The sequence below is a fragment of the Micromys minutus genome, assembly GCF_963924665.1.
Source record: "Micromys minutus genome assembly, chromosome: 8".
In the NCBI taxonomy this organism is placed as follows: domain Eukaryota; kingdom Metazoa; phylum Chordata; class Mammalia; order Rodentia; family Muridae; genus Micromys; species Micromys minutus.
Window position 1 is genome coordinate 57,323,575 of NC_137977.1, and position 14,914 is coordinate 57,338,488.

Here is a 14,914-nt window from a genome sequence, read left to right on the forward strand (position 1 = left end):
ACGAACATCAAAAGACAGTTAAAAGAAATACGACTAACCTAGAGCCAATAATGTACATTAAGGTACATCACTGAAGATGAACTAGGAAGAAAAAATAGAGCTGGAAAATGAGAATGAGTGCTGTGAAAGACAATTTTCTGGGTTTACTAAGACTATCCTACTTACTAACCTAAATTACCCATACGACCTAAACAAGTTCAATCTCAGGCCCCACCTCCTCACTGAGAAGCCACTCAGAAATAACAGCTTAGTGGTGAGGAGTAGGAGGATCACTTTTTAAAATGTGTGGTAACTGGTAAATTTCTCATGTTACAGTGGTAGCCCCTACACCCATACACATGGGCATCAAGAATTTGAATTGGGTCTATTTATAATAGCCAGAAGCTGGAAAGAACCCAGATGTCCTTCAGTGGATAAATGAGTACAAAAATTGTGGTACATTTACACAATGGAATACTACTCAGCCACCAGAAACAATGAATTAAAGAAATTTTTAAGAAAATGGATGCATCTAGAGAATATCATTCTGAGTGAGATAACCCAGTCACAAAAGAACAGACATAATATGCAGTCACTTATAATTGGATACTAACCCCAGAAATCTCTGGACACCCCAGAAACAACTCACAGTCTATGTGAAGTTCAACAGAAAAACAATATATTTTAATTAAAATAGAACTGTATCATATCCCCCTTTCCTCCCTACAGCCCCTCCTAGTTTCTCTCCTATCCCCTCAAATTAATAGCCTCTTTTCCTTTATTGTTACATATATACATATGTGTATGTATATATACCCACAAATACTTAATTACAACCTTAAAAATGTATTCATATACTTTTATGCAAAAATGCTGAAAATTTGTACATTTATCTTTGTTTTTTAAAAGAATAAAAGAGAAAAAGTAAGTGACAATGTGTGGATGGATCCCAAGTTGTTCCTGGGGCCCCATGGAGAATGTCCTGGACCTGAAGTGAGAAAGTCTAGTGGTTGAGTTTCAAACTTCTCACATATGTTCAAAATGTTACTTATTGGTTTTTGATTTTTCATCTTTTCAATTTGTAAATAAAAGTCATAAAACCTAAAAAAAAAGAATTTGAATTGGTAAGTAAAGCAAAAAGAACAAAAGAAAGCAATCAAATAATCAATAAAACAAAGAACAGGAGTAGAGAAGAGGCTAGGTTAATGGCTTTTTGATGATAACTAGATAGGAAAATTGTGTGAACGGTATTATATTTGGTTATATACATATATAAAGTTATGAATAAGTAAAGAATTTAGAATAAGTAAAAAATAATATTAAAAATATACAAAGTTGTTGGGTTATTGCGAGTAGAGTTTAATTGTATTAGTGGGGAAAGTGAAAGGCAGAATTATTGAGATAGGGACTTGGAGTGGCAATGAGAAATCACCTCTCAGATTGATAAACAGTTTAATTACACCACCTTCCAGCCTTCCCTCTCTCTTTCCCAGAGCATATGCTGGACTCAGAAGTTTCTTCCATTATCTTTCATCTTGCTTTTCAGTTCTCTTAACTATCAACAAAGCTCAAACATTATTCAGAGGACCAGGTCTAAGTCATGGAACTAATGCTTATGAATTACAGAGACCAGGGTGAGAGGAAGTAACTGAGGAAGGAATTACACAAGTCAACACAATGTCTGAGATCTGTCCATAACAAGACTGCAGTAGGTTGAAGAACAAGATCCCTGGAGGAAAAGAATCTAATAACAGAAGGGTAACCATTTTAGAAGCATTGTCTGAATTCTGAAATTGCACAGAATAGATACCATGATGCAGGAGTTGAAACAATTTTTAAAATAAGGTAAGAATGGCATAAAATCACATTACAGATACAATAAAATACCACAACAAAGAGTAAAAGTTGATGTAATCTGTTGACATATTTCAAGCCTCAGTATTTGGGTTAGGTGCAATTTGAGAGGAAATAAAATTGTCTGGTAGGAAAAATGTATTATGCAGTAGAGTTTCTGTATCATCTCCATCTCAGTCCATTTGTAGAAGGTATAAAGACAGCCAGAATCAACACTACCTACATCTGAGGAGTTTTAGTGGAGGTGTGTCACTAGGCCTGCAATATTTTCATTAGCACAGAAGTATTGAATGTTTGATCATTTTATATTACTGAAATTATCCTCCCGTGAGACATGTGGCAATATCCCTAAACTGAAATGAATAGATAAGCTACTGACATCTCATCAATAATGGTCAGGAATTCTATGGGATATCCCATGTATGGAATATCTCACAATAAATAATCATCACCCATTGTCCATAGTCTTGAGGTTAAGAAACTTCACCAAGAAAATGTGAGAAGAGGTTTGGAAGATATGGGAGTTTTATCTCTCATGAATGCAAGTTCAAGGTGTTGTGGAGATTCTCAAGAGTAGATGAGGAATAGAGTAAGAAGACAGAACGTTCCATGTGTAGAATGTTATTAGAATCTAAATTTCACAATGTATTATAGCCAAAGAGTCTATTTCTGGGGTCATGGCTGTGCCAAACATATGGGTGTTTTGGAGAGTGTTTGAGAAGCCCTCAAGAAGAGAAGTAGAGGTTTAGGTTTGTTGGTCATTGCCTCAAGAAGCCAGAAGAATCTGTGGATATTAAACATCCACCTAATGTATCCACCCCAAGTTTTTTTTTTTTTTTTTTTTTTAAGGATTTTTTTAAACGACTTTATTTTGCAAAACAAAGATAAATGTAAAGATTTTAAACATTTTTTGCTTAAAATTATACATTTTTGTCAGTACTGTTTTTTCAGACATTAAAATAAATTTTACATAAAACCATGTGAATATGTTTTTTAGTCAGTACTTGATTTTTTTCAAGGGCTTGACAGTATGCATTGAAAACGTACTAGTTGCAATAAGCGTAAAGTACATGCAAAACAAAACACAACATGGAAATAGTCAAAGTCTTCTTGTTTTGTGAATATATGTATATTTTTTGTTTTCTTTATTTCTTTGACTTCATACAGTCTGTGAGTTGTTTCTAGGGGAGTGCAAGCCTCTGGGGTTAGCATCCCACTATCAGTGACTGCATATTATGTCTGTTCTTTTGTGACTGGGTTATCTCACTCAGGATGATCTTCTCTAGATGCAGCCATTTTCTTAAGAATTTGGTTAAGTCATTGTTTCTGGTGGCTGAGTAGTATTCCATTGTGTATATGTACCACAATTTTTGTATCCATTCGTCTTCTGAAGGACATCTGGGTTCCTTCCAGCTTCTGGCTATTATAAATAGAGCCGCTATGAACATTGTGGTGCATATATCTTTGTTGTGTATTAAAGTGTCTCTGGGGTATATGCCCAGAAGTGGAGAGATGGCTCAGCCGTTAAAGGCTAGGCTCACACCCCAAGTTTTTTAATTGTCACCCCCAGACCTTGGAATTACTCAAAAGCACTATCAAAAATGATTAGAATCCATAGTTTCTGTGTGTTCCCCTTTCCCATTCTTACCCATTCTGTAATTCAGATCTTTACTGGAAAGTGTCTGCTAGCCACTTTTTTTCCTGCAGGGTTCATAAATTAATAATTGAGTTAAATACTACTCTCAGGTTAATATGTTAAACATATTCAATAGTAATGGATGCGAGCGAAGATTCTCAATATGTTAAGGAATCATTCCCACTGGGATTTCAGATATATTGGCAGAGTTACGGTTAGAGACATATATTTAATGCAACTCAAGTGGCCAACTCTGTTTCAGGGGACACTTTTCAGAGGTAAAAATATTATTAGTTTACATTCTCAGGACTGTAAGCTTCCACAAAGACAAATCCTGGCAAACACTATTCTCCTATACAAAGTGGTTCTTCCTATATCATTCTTATCTTTTATTAAAACAGAGATATTTGAAAGTTTTGAGTTTTGTGCAGTGGGATTTGTTCATGCTCATCCACCAAACTCTATAAAATTAAAAAGGAAAACTAAATTCAAAATCAATTAGTGCTGTCCAAAATGTTCTTGGATATGTGGTCTTCTACAGGTATGGTCCACTTTCCAAGGGCTACACTCTTAGAAAAGAAAAACCCTTTCCCAGCAGCTATCAAGTGTCAATTTTTCTCTGGCTATGAGTGGGATTATATGCCCAGCTCCCCCTCTTCATGCTAGGATTTGCATTTGACTGGGCATACACAAGTGTTATCCATGCGCTCATAAGTTGATGTGTTTCCACTGCTGCATCACAAGGCATTTTATTTAATCATCCACCACATCTGGCTCTTAATTCTTTCTCTGCCCTCCTATTCAATAATTCCTATTTTGAGGAATAACATACAGGTTTCCTTACTTGTGAGCATTCTACATGCTCTTCATGTCTACATTTTGGCCACATTATGTTTCTGTGTTAACTACCATCTACTGCAAAAAGAAGATACTTAATGATCCACACAGATTAGACTCACTTACCCCAATAGCTTACGTTGTGAGTCCAATTATGCCAGTTTAGTTTGATGTAATGAAGACTTCATCTTGGTTAATAATTATTTTTTGTACTTAGTGAAAAATGTCTGCCCTTTTCCTTCTCCTTTGTCCACCAGCTGGATTCCTTGTTGTTTATTATGGGTCAACAGGTTTGTTTTCTACTAATGAGTGAAACACATGGAATTGCCTTTCTGTGCTTGGCTTACTCATGTCACCTGATATCCTTCAATGCTACTCATATTTTCACAAGTGGCATTCTGTTTATGGCAGAATATCATCCACTGGGTATGTTAATTTTTTTATGTTTTCAACTGTTGATGGACAACCTGGTTGATTCCCTATAATGGCAGTGATGGATTATGCTTAAATGAATGCAAGTGTGTACTCATCTCTCAGATAAAATAGTTTCATTACTTCTGAGTATATGCCAAGATCTGGGAATTGCATAAAAATTTGAAGTCTCCTTGTATAAATGTCTTCTTTGTGTGTCTTTTACAGCCATGTAATCCGTTCTTAACCCTGGTTATTATGGCTGTTTCTACCAGTGTTCCCAACAGGTTCACTATTCAAACTTTATTCTGTTCTCCTGTGAGATTGGAAACTATAGAAAATAAAGGGTTTGTCAAAGATAAATACAAGGAAGAAGGCACTGATTTAGTACTTGTAAAACACTTTGGGGGAAAAAGCTATGATCTTCAAGGGATGTAATTTTTGTGTTTTGTACTGTTCTGTAAGGAACTCTTTCACTTCTCACATAGTGCTGTCATTCTCAAGATGGTTGCAATCTGAAATGTTATTGCATTCATTTCTGTGCTGGTTAAAACAATGACCTCACTTTACATATTCATGTGCTATTTTAATTCCACAGGCTCATAAGAACTTCATATATGTAGCATCAATTTTACCCAATGTAAATATGCAAACATGTTATATATTTAGTGGAAATATCAGCTCAGAGTTTAAATTGTTGACTTTTCTTAAACTAGTACTTCTGGTATTATATTCTCTCAGGATTCAAGGCCATCCACCAATTATGCAAAAGTCATAAGATTAAAGGTCTCTTATGCTGAAGTACATTGTATTGTTGTACATCTATAAGTTAGAATTATTATATGCATCTTTGATAGGTTCTTTTAATATGTTATATGATTATTGGGATCAAATGGCATACAATCAAAAAAACATTTACACAATAATATTGTATGCTGTCCCAAGTCTAACTTCTCTTGCCTGGCCTACCTTTATTTTCTTTTAAATATGTAAAACAAAAGCTCTAAATACAAGTTTCTTAGATGGGAATAGTATCTACTTTATTTCCAGTTTTAGTCCTTAACTAGTTACACAGAAAATAATTGGAGACAAAGACTCTTTTAAAATTTATGAGTTTCAGCCTCCTCAACTATAAAAATTGATATTTTAATGCTGAAGATTTCAGGCTTGAGATGATAACTAAATGTCAGAATACATTAAAACATATTTCATACACTATGAACAAGCTTTTAAGAGCTATGTTATCTGGAGGAGAAAATAAATGTGAGAAGGATATGAGGAAGCAGAATTGTATCTTATACTGAAGGTAGATACAATCTATTTACAGAAACAAGATTCTTCTATGAGATAATTAGTGAACACACCAAATATAAAACCATCAATGGAGTATGCATGTGGTGCAGAATATTAACAGAATATTAACTGAGAGATGGCAGACATGTGAACTGAATAAATTAAAAAGGATCTTAGAAACACACTTTGCCTTCTACATCTTAAAACCCACATAACTCTCACATCTATCTACAGCCAATATCTTATGTAGGAGGTCAGACTGGAGGTGTCAGAGGATAAATAGAGAAGATGCATGGGAATCCCAAACATCATTATCTTAATTATAACTCTTGGTGCTTTCTTCTGAAGCTGTGTATGATTCTCAAAGAGGCTTCTTCTCGTAACAAATGTGACCTCAACATATTTTTCCTTAGTAATGAGCCTATAGAAGAACCAATTCTCTTGTATTTTCTGGTAGAGTAAGAGTACTGCCATATTTTGTAATTGTTCTTGATGAGCAGCATACAGTATCATACACATAAATCTAGATGTGAATTTTCATATGATGGGCATTCCTTCAGATTTCAGAGATATGTGTCCAGTTCATTTAAATTCAGCAATCTTTTTTTCAAAGAAAATTATTATATTAGAAGAGGAAAGTACAAATATGAAAACCTGTCTCTCTCTAAAAGAGACTTGTTGAGTCTAATAAGTGAAAAAGAAAAAATAGAAAAATAGTTCTATTATAAAGTGTTTGGTCATTTAATAGACAAAAATATCAAAGGCAAACAGTCTTGACTCATCTATGTTTTTAATATTTATCCCAGTCTGATAAGAAATATAATTCTTGCATGCTAAAATAAATGAATGGTCTAGAAAACTAAACTATAAGACACAGTGCATAACATAGTTGGTAACTATTTCATTACATTTTCTTGTCCTTGGCTCTAGAAAATTAAGCTAGTCTTCCTTTTACTTTCTAGATTCTTAATCAATAATGAAAGAAGAGACAGGAAATAGAAAGACGAATCAAAATGGCATGATTGCCATTGGAGAAGCTGATTAAATAATGTAATTATGTATGATACCAAAATTGGCTTACTGTTAAAATGATGCCTAACATTTTATATTTAAAAATGTAGGCAAATGGAGAGAAATTTGAAGAGACCATTTCATTAGCAATCATTTTAAATATTGAGCTTTCTGTAATGGAAACAAAAGCTTGCACTCTCATGAGAAGCTTTTAAGGTAATGCCTTGGTATAAGAAACCAGGGGAAAAGATGGTCAGTAGGAAAGGAAAAGGATTCCATTTCTGCCTACAGGTAGTCTTTTCTGAAATGATCCAAGTTTATATCTTCAGTCTTGCTCTCTTTGAAAATGCCAGCACTTATCTGCTCTGACTCTATTTATAGTCTTTCCTCTTTTATGCTGTAACTTTAAAGAAAGTCTTCTTTATATCATTTATTTACTCTTCTTCCATTAATTATGACATCACTTCTGTTTTCTTTCCTTCCTACATCTCTCTGCTCCTCCTACCTTTCTTCCTCTTTTCCTCTTGCCCTCTCTTTCTCTCTTCTCTGCCTCCCTGACTTTGATCTTTCAGGTCATTGTTAATTTTGCATGTTCACTGAACCAAAAAAAAAAAAAAAAAAACCCTACTGGTTACATAAGCATCATTTTGACACGATCCTATCCATAATCCCACATATCATGTATGTTGAAAGGAAATGGTGATATATTTTAATTCAGTACCAATGTCATTTTTTTATGCAATGGGATGTTCTAGTAAAAAAATCTCCTGTGCTTTGGAAAAGGATGGTCTTTCTTCACATCTTCTTTTCTAAGTATCCAAATGTATAATGTTCTACATTTGGGCAAGGCATTTTCCCCTGACTTCTTCATAGCAATCACATTGTGCTTTGATTCATGAGATTCAATTACCCATATCATCGTCTTGGCTTGCATAGCTATAACCATTATTAATGAGCATAAAGTTACATACTTATCTGATATAAGTTCAGCCACAGTATGCAGTTCCAACAGTGCAGCAACAGTGTTTGTATGTGTGTGTGTGTGTGTGTGTGTGTGTGTGTGTGTGTGTGTGTGATTAACATAAATTTAGTGTAGGAAATAAAATCCCCTACCAAAAATTTGCATTCTGTTGAAGACAAAGTTGAAACATCAGAGTGCAAAAAAACATGAGACTCTAAATAGCCAAGCAAATACCCAAATTGGAGAAATGGTTCTGAAGAAATATTACGTGATGTCAAATAAACAATAGGCCTGTTTTATCTAAAGCACACGTATCTCTGTCTTTATTTCAAATGATATGCAGGTATCATTTAATTTTAATTCTTTTTAAAACTTTAAATAAATCCATCATTTTAAGGAATTAGGATAATTTCTTAAAACAATATTTCAAAACCAAATCAGCAAGAGTGGCATTTCCATGTTGGCATGTGAGTGGGGTGTCAGGCAAGTCTGGAAATGTTCATAAGACTTCATTCAAGACTGCAGAGAAAGAAATTCCCACCCAGTGAACACACTTCCAACATCAGTGGTTTCCCTCCATTGCACTCATAGTCTATGCAACCAAGAAATCATCACTGTACCAAGTGATGATTTATATCAAGAAAATTAAACTTGTAATTCTTAAATATATTCCTAAATTTATTTTTGCTTTGCAAAAACACTATGTAGCATTCTCTTCTCTGACTACTGTTTTGATCTTAGTGACCACAAGAGTAGCAGAATCTAATGTGTTGGGAAAAGAAAAAAAAATGTAGTCTTTGGGCTCAGTGTTCTAATTGTAAGGCTCACTTTCACATGGTTCTCAATATCATGAATTTTGGCCATGGGAAAATGGGAATCACATGTGCATTGCAGGTCTATAAGAATATCATACATGGAATAAGAAGTGCCACAACTAACTGGCACATTCTTGAGTTGGCAGAAAATCATTCTTCCAAGTCAGCTGCTTCACACTGAAAATGAACTTGATGAGAATAATAAATTATTCTCTACAAATGGACTCAGTTGCACTTTAAACAGCATGACATTAGGTTTCTCTATTAGAACAATAGAATTTCATAACAATAGAATTTCATAATATGAATTAGTGTTCTGGAAATCTGTGGATGGGAGTTTATGCAAATGCTCAAAGAACTGAGACAGAAAATTCCACACTCCAAAGTAAGTTGTCTTTTCAATAATAACGAAGTGTTGCCCCGAGTATGCAAAATTGTATTATATAACCAATCTGATAGCAGGTGGCTGACTGACCCTCCTAAAGATTGGAATCTAGCATGTGTTTTGTGTTGACCTCTGCTGTTGGCATGTTGGCCACTCAGCAATGTAATCATCAGATCAGTTTAGATAAGTCATGAATGCCCATGAAGCTCAGAGCTCAGGTTCAGTACGGTATGTATCTCCTCCATTTCATTATAAAGAACAACGACTGTCTCCACAAATTTATACAGTATGATATAGATGATGCTCATTAACGCAGGAAAATTTGCTCTTCCGCAGCCAACGGTTCTCTTTTAGGGCCCGATAACAAGCCAGCAGCAATTTCTCAAAATTATAACAATTATCTGCTGGGATTATTAGCAAATTTGAATTCAAAACACTGCTGATATGCAATGTGATTTGCTTATGGGAGCCATCCAAAAGTCTCTCCCTCTGTCTCCTCAGTCACCACTGGATATACTGACAATAGCTGCTTATGTGACAGGGTAGATGGAGGACAGAGCAGTGTTTCTGTTTTAGGGGTTCTCTGTTCAGTCTAAAACGTATGGCTTCCCAATTTTCTCAGCACATGGAGGCAGTAGCATGACTGAAGATATACATGCCTCAAATGCAAATCGTACTGTCAAATGGTACCGTTGTTTCTTTGTAATAGGAATATTTATCCTCACCAATCTTGGCCTTTACATTGAAGAAGTTCTTGTATGACTGTAGTGAAAGAATTTCGATAATTTTTTGAGGAATGTATTAATAACACACAACTTGCTTTCCCACAAACATCCTCATCCAAACTCACAGTATCAGTTAGTGCTGGGCAATAGAAACTCTAGAATCCATATAAAAAATTCAACCCTGATGGCATAGTAATTATTGGACTTCTGACTTTCTAATTTTCTCTTTTTAAGACCCTTTAGTTTATGACAAATTGTGTCAACCATACCAAGAAATGGATATCTATGTAATAAATAATTATGGAAGTTCTTCCTTTAAATGTTTAAAATAAATAACTAGAAATATTGTTATATTTAACTCATAAACTCCACTGATTATAATATAATTGCTATAACTTTGATCCAGAAAATCTGTCAAGGGCTAAGGTTTTCAAATATTGGTTAACAGGACATTAAACTATACTATATATAAAGCTTTTAGATGGTATATTTTATTATTTATCTTCATAGTATTGGATGACATAGATTTGAAGGAGATATATCAGGGCCCCAGTCCCTCCTTTCTCTCTTTTATATTCTAGTTATGAGGTAATGCTCTTATTATCCTATGGGTTCCCACCATGATGTGATTCCCCTAAAAGAAACCCAAAGCAATGAAGCCAAACAACCAGGAAGAGCAGCCCCTTATATCTAAGCCTCAACAAATATTTTCTTATTAGAAATTTATCTCTTATTTTTTAAAATTTTATTGGATATTCTCTGTATTTACATTTTAAATGTTATACTCTTCCCAGCCCACTCCTGTCCCTCCTCCTCCTCAACTTGATGTTATCATGACACAAAACTGATTACCTCAGTGATTGGAATTCAGGGAGAACATGCTATCTCATAGACAAAATGTATGATACTACATGTGACATAAAATTACATGATTAATGTTGTTATAAAGAAAAAACAGTAAATAGGCATTTCTAGCTTGACCCTATGAAATGAAATTACTCCTGTTGGCCTTTACTAATGAAAAAATAAAAAAACATTGACTTGAGAAAACATGCCCAAAAGTGGTAGTAAAACATATCATAGCCATGAAGCCACATCTAGACCAAAATATGTAATTATAGTTATCAAATGATTAGATTTACAATAATCTACACTGCATACATAGTATTCTACTATAGATTAGTGATTCATGTAATCTCATCATAGACCCAAAAGATAACCTAAAGGACTTTGTGTTACAAATCACTACTCTTTCTAAAATTCAAATCTTGATTAAGGGTGAAAGTTCTACAGTTCTTTAAGAGATAATGATAATTGTAATGAAAGGTGAAGATTCTGATTTGACTATGAAGGTAGAAGAATACATTACAGTGGTCTCCATTTGATCTTTTTAATATGAGTGGTGTGTGTTTGTGGTATATTTACCAAAAGAGTTCTTCAGAGACAGATTAAAGAGACAACATGTTAGATACAGATGAAGACTGTTGGTACTTTTTTAATTTTTATTTTAATTTTTATTTTTTTAACTTTATTTTAAAAAACAAAGATAAAAGAAAAAATTTTAAACATTTTTGCATAATTGTATACAAATACATTTTTGTCAGTACTTGGATTTTTTTTCTTTTTTGTTTTAAGGTTTGATATTCTGCATTAAGGTCTTACCAGTTACAATGAGCAAAAAGTACATGTAAAACAGGATGTAACCCAGAATTAGTCAAAGTTTTCTTGGTGTGTAAGGATTGAGCATAATGGTTTTTTGTTGTTGTTGTTGTTCGTTTGTTTTGTTTTCTTTTTTCTTGAACTTCACAGAGTCTGTGAGTTGTTTCTGGGGCAGTCTGAGCCTCTGTGGTTAGTATCCCAATATCAGTGACTGCATATTATGTCTGTTCTTTTGTGACTGCATTATCTCACTCAGGATGATCTTCTCTAGATGCAACCATTTTCTTAAGAATTTGGTTAAGTCATTGTTCTGATAGCTGAGTAGTATTCCATTGTGTAAATGTACCACAATTTTTGGATCCATTCATCTACTGAAGGACATCTGAGTTCTTTGCAGCTTCTGGCTATTATAAATAGAGCTGCTATGAACATTGTGGTGCATGTATCTTTGTTGCATATTGGAGTGTCTCTGGGGTATATGCCCAGAAGTGGAATCTTCAGGTAGTACTATGTCCAATTTTCTGAGGAATCGCCAGACTGATTTCCAGAGTGGTTGTATCAGTTTACAACCCCACCAACAGTGGAGAAGTGTTCCTCTTTCTCCACAACCTCGCCAGCATTTGCTGTCATCTGAGTGTTGGATCTTGGCCAATCTGACTGGTGTGATGTGGAATCTCAGTGTTGTTTTGATTTGCATTTCCCTGAGGGCTAAGGATGTCCAGCACTTCCTTAGATGTTTGTCAGCCATTCCATATTCCTCAATTTAGAACGTTTTGTTTAGCTCTGTACCCCATTTTTTAATAGGATTGTTTGATTCTCTGGTGTCTAGCTTTTGAGTTCCTTGTATACCTTGGATATTAGGCCTCTATCTGATGTGGAGTTGGTAAAGATCTTTTCCCATTCTGTTGGCTGCCTTTTTGTTTTCTTGACAATGTCCTTAGCCTTACAGAAACTTTGCAATCTCATTAAGTCCCATTTGTTAATCTTTGACCTTAGAGCTTGAGCCATTGGTGTTATGTTCAGAAAATTTTCTCCTGTGCCTATGTGTTCTAAGATTTTCCCTACTTTCTTATCTAATAGTTTCAGTGTATCTGGTTTAATGTGGAGATCTTTGATCCACTTACACTTGAGCTTTGTACAAGGAGACAAGAAAGGGTCTATTTTCATTCTTCTGCATGCTGAGTGCCAGTTGGACCAACACTATTTGTTGAATTGGCTGTTCTTTCTCCATTGAATGTTACAGCTCCTTTGTCAAAAATCAGGTGACCATATACGTGAGGGCTCATTTCTGGATCTTCTATTCTATTCCATTGATCCAAGTGTATTTCTGTACCAGTACCATGCAGTTTTCAGCACAATTGCCTTGAAATATAGCTTGAGGTCAGGGATAGTGATTCCCACAGATGTTTTCTTGTTGTTGAGGATGGATTTCGCTATTCTATGCACTCTTTTTAAAGCTGTTTAATTGCATTCATATGCCTCTTGCTCCCTTTTAACCACTTTTCAACCCTGATCTCTTCCAATCCCTCATCACTTGGTAGGAGAGAAAGAAGGTTAGTGAAGAAAGATGGCAGAGACATTATACTACTTCCTGGTGACTAGTCATACCTGTTCCTTGGGGGTAAATCTAATTTTTGTCATCAGAATATAAAGTTGTCCAGTAAACCAGAAATCTAGCAAACACAAATGCAAGAGCAAATGGAGCAGCAGGTTGAATGAGCAGCAGTGTGGTCGGCAGCCGCCTACTTCTTTGGAGTGCCTCTAGAACCTCTCAGGGCACTACCATTTATTCCCTCCCCAGAGTTCCAAGAATTATACTCTGCAGCTGGCAGATATCAGGCCCCTCCTAGAGAATGAGCCAATCAATGGTTAATGCAAACTGGAGCAGCCACATATCCCACATTTGGGATTAAATTAAAAACGTAATCCTATAAAATTACTGCTTTTTAAGGAGCCAAAATTCTCACTACCGAAGAAGACAGACCTAGCCAGAGAATAAGAAGACAGGAGACTCGACTAGAACATATTACCAATGTTAGTATGATGCCAGGCTGAGAAATTCAGTTAGAAGTAAAGAAGAGTTGAATTGAATCAGTCAGTTTGGAAGATTAGATCATACAGAGGCTAGAGGCTTCCAGCCCTGGGCCTAGAGATAGTTAGAAGAGAAGGACATACTCTGGGCTCAGCACAAGCCAGGTGTCCGTACAGTTTTTCAATTGCTCTCATCTCATCACTTTATCTGAGGAAATAAAAGTGACATTTATACTCAGTAACTGGATGTTTGCCTGCATCAACTATCATGAGCTCTCCTTTATGATCAGACTCTCTATGATGTGTCCAGTCTGCATTGTGCCTCATATGCCCTTTATCATCTTCTTTGCAGTCATGTCCTTTGTCAACTCAAATCTAGAATCCTCACTAACTGAGAGAGCTAGTTTTGTAGTTAAAACACAATCTTATTATTGACTTACAATGCCTAGACATCAAGAATTCTTAAATAAATTCTGCAAATATTTTTATTATGGCCCTGATGAAGAAACTGTTTTCTGGAACCCTTTAGGAAACACAGTGAGGGGAGGGGTGAATCATTTGGTCCCATGTTGAAAATGTATTACAGCATTCTAAGTTCTCTAAGATATTGGACGCTTTCCTCTAGAAAACATCAAGGGGAGTCTGGCATTTTAACTAGAGCAGAATTTTAGTTGTAGAATCTCATCAACAAGAAAAAGTTAGAGAAACTCTTAGTGACTAAGTTATCATTACATTCTGAAGCCAGATTACAGCTCAGTGATTGAAAGCTAGCTTAGCATGTATAAGGTCATAGGTTCATACATAGCACCACAGAAAAACAAACAAACAAACCAATTCTATAATTTTTCAGTCAGAAACATACAAACACTTCATCCTGTCCCCCTCAGCTCATTCATAAACCACTCAGTTCCGTAGGTTATTGGAGCATACATGAGAATCAGTACAATTCTTCTGCTGGAATCTGTACCTGCTCAAAATCTACATGTTAAATCCCAATCAGTTTTTTGTCAGAACCTAAATTAAGCTGCTTCCCTAGAAGGAATAGAAGTGTTTCACACAGAGTTTAAAGATGAGCAGTATACCATGCAAGGATCCAGTTCAGAAGAGAACATCCTTTTCTTCAAGAGTGGACACTGACCTTCTCAACCAGGAATTAGGAAGGTGCCTCTGATGAGGAAAATTCCAGTGAGCCCAGAGCTTACTCTTCTCAGCATCACTGGGGTAGTCACACAAAAGTCCAATGTTCAGGAGATTTCTCCTTTCAAATAAACACTACAATCTTAACTAATGAGCTCTTATGTGATTATGAGTTAAGAT